This window comes from Triticum aestivum, chromosome 7A, assembly GCF_018294505.1.
Source record: "Triticum aestivum cultivar Chinese Spring chromosome 7A, IWGSC CS RefSeq v2.1, whole genome shotgun sequence".
NCBI classification, from domain to species: domain Eukaryota; kingdom Viridiplantae; phylum Streptophyta; class Magnoliopsida; order Poales; family Poaceae; genus Triticum; species Triticum aestivum.
In genome coordinates this window covers 362637575-362639710 of record NC_057812.1, presented here as the reverse complement: position 1 = coordinate 362639710, position 2136 = coordinate 362637575, and the positions used below count along the sequence as shown (strand labels likewise).

The following is a 2136-nucleotide window of genomic DNA, read 5'->3' as shown; positions in this document are numbered from 1 at the left end:
TTTAGAGGTACAGATTATAGCTAATGGGAGCCGATGTCCAGGAGTATTTGCAAATGATACAACATCATGGAGTGGGATAACATGTTTAGCAGTACAGGTTATATAGTAAGCAAGTAAGCAATTTGGCAAGCTATGTTGTAAGATAATTGTTGTGTCGCTAACAATCACCATGTAAGAATGCTTTGTTGTACTAATACATGCACATCAAGCGAGAGTGGTGTTCTATTCTTACCACATAGGCACAAGTGAGATGATGCCCGATTCGCCCTGCTTCTCCACAAGACTCGGCCAGGAGCACAAGAAAGTAGGCTGGTAACAAAATAACAAGCCACACATAAAACTGTTATGCCCTGGACAACTACAGAGAAGAAATCAAAAGTAACCATAATAGTAGAGGTGTGGTGATCAAGTATATAAACACTCCTAGCAGCTAATTATATAAGGGCATTGCTCATAATGAAGAGCAAAGTATTTTTATGGGGAGGAAAGGCTCCCAGCTTCACCACCCCCAGGATATGCATTCAAACAAGAATTTATTAGTGAAGAACAAAAAGAGCGGCTCCCCTATTTTTTGCTGGAACTATAGTAGCCTAGCTTAGCTTCAAACAAGAATAACGAATTTGTAAGACATGTATGTCTGCCATAACCAAGCAAGCAGATTCAGTAGCTACTTAAACAGTTTAATAGTTGGACTCCAGAGACAATTCTTAGTGCTTCAAATCATTCAGTTATCTGAATTAACAGTACAGAAAAGAATTGAAGATCTCAATGACAGTAGTAATTGGAGGGATAAATCAACACTTGTTCTAAGGACAATAAGATGATTGGTGCCAGGCAGTGTGGGGTCTGATCAGTCACCAAGCTGAACATGAGTGTTTAAATTTGCCAACTAGGACTAACAAAAGTGCCAAACAGAGCTTTTCAGGCTACAACAGCAACATATTAAACTATCATGGACCTACCTAACTCTCAAAGCACTAATCCATCCCCAATTAGTTCAGATAAAAAAATCCCACATGGCTAAATGGGCATGCACCTCTCTGTAATTCTGCAGATAAACCTTGAGGGGCTCAATGTACTCCTGAAAGCCTAGTGTGGCCATCGCCAAGAGCAGGTCGTCGATGTTGATGGTCTTGCACTTCTCCCTCTGGCACTTGTCGCTCGCCCTACAATACATACAAGACAAAACGGCGATAGGTCAGCACCAGACCACACTTGATTCGGGCAGGTAAAATAGAGCGGCAGCGGCCAACAAAGGCACTCACTCGCTGGTGATGAAGCAATGAACTCCGAGATGCACTCCCGCACGGTCTCCTTGGCATCCTTAGTGATCTTGCCGTTGGCCAGGATGGCCTTCTTCATGATGCTGCTGATGTTGGCGATGGCAAGAACCTGTGCTGCTCCCTGATGCCGCCGAAGCCGCCGCCCGGCGGGCTCGCCGGCGCGTCCGACATCCGGCCGCCCTCCTGCAGCACACCAGCAACCCCGCCAGATCCATCAGCGCACCGGCGCACCAAACCCTAGACCCCGACTTCCGGAAGCGCGGGGAGAGAGGTGAGGGAAGAGGGAGGCGTACCTTATATAGACGAGCGTGTAGAGGGAGGGAGGGAAGGTGGTGGAGGGGAATGGAGGTGTGGTGAGGGCGGCGAGCGACGTCCCCGTGCTCCGTGAGCCTCCGCGACGCCTTTCTGGCCACCGGAGGAGCTGAGGGCCGAATCCGCTGCGGTTGGCTCGCCTGCCCAAGCCCCATCGGTGGAGAGCGCCTGCTCGATCCAGATCGAGGACCTGATTGGCGTGGGGTTGCCTGCGAATCTTGGGGGCGGCTCTGGGCATGGGCTCGATCTTGGGTCGGCCTCAACCTCGTCTACGGCGAGGGTCATCGATGGTGGCGGTGGCGGTAGGGTTGGGGGCGGCGGCAGATCGAGATCTGAGGGAAGGAGAAGGGGTGGGGTTGGGGGCGTGGGCGGAGGAAGAAGAGCTGTGAGCAGGAGCGAGGTCCGGGTGCAGCGCGAGGGAAGGAGGGCGCCGCCGGTGACAGAAAGGAAGGAGGGCGCCGCCGGTGATAGAAAGGAAGGGGGGCGCCGCCGGTGCCAGCGCGAGGGAAGGAGGGCGTGGCGCGAGGGGTGAGGGAGAGGC

The 2136-nt window shown here is 52.0% G+C and overlaps 1 pseudogene; it reads right to left on the bottom strand.

The window, feature by feature from the left end:
* Positions 1–720: 720 nt before the first annotated feature.
* On the bottom strand, positions 721–1750 carry LOC123153342 (nuclear transcription factor Y subunit B-like; annotated as a pseudogene).
* Between the last annotated feature and the right edge of the window lie 386 nt (positions 1751–2136).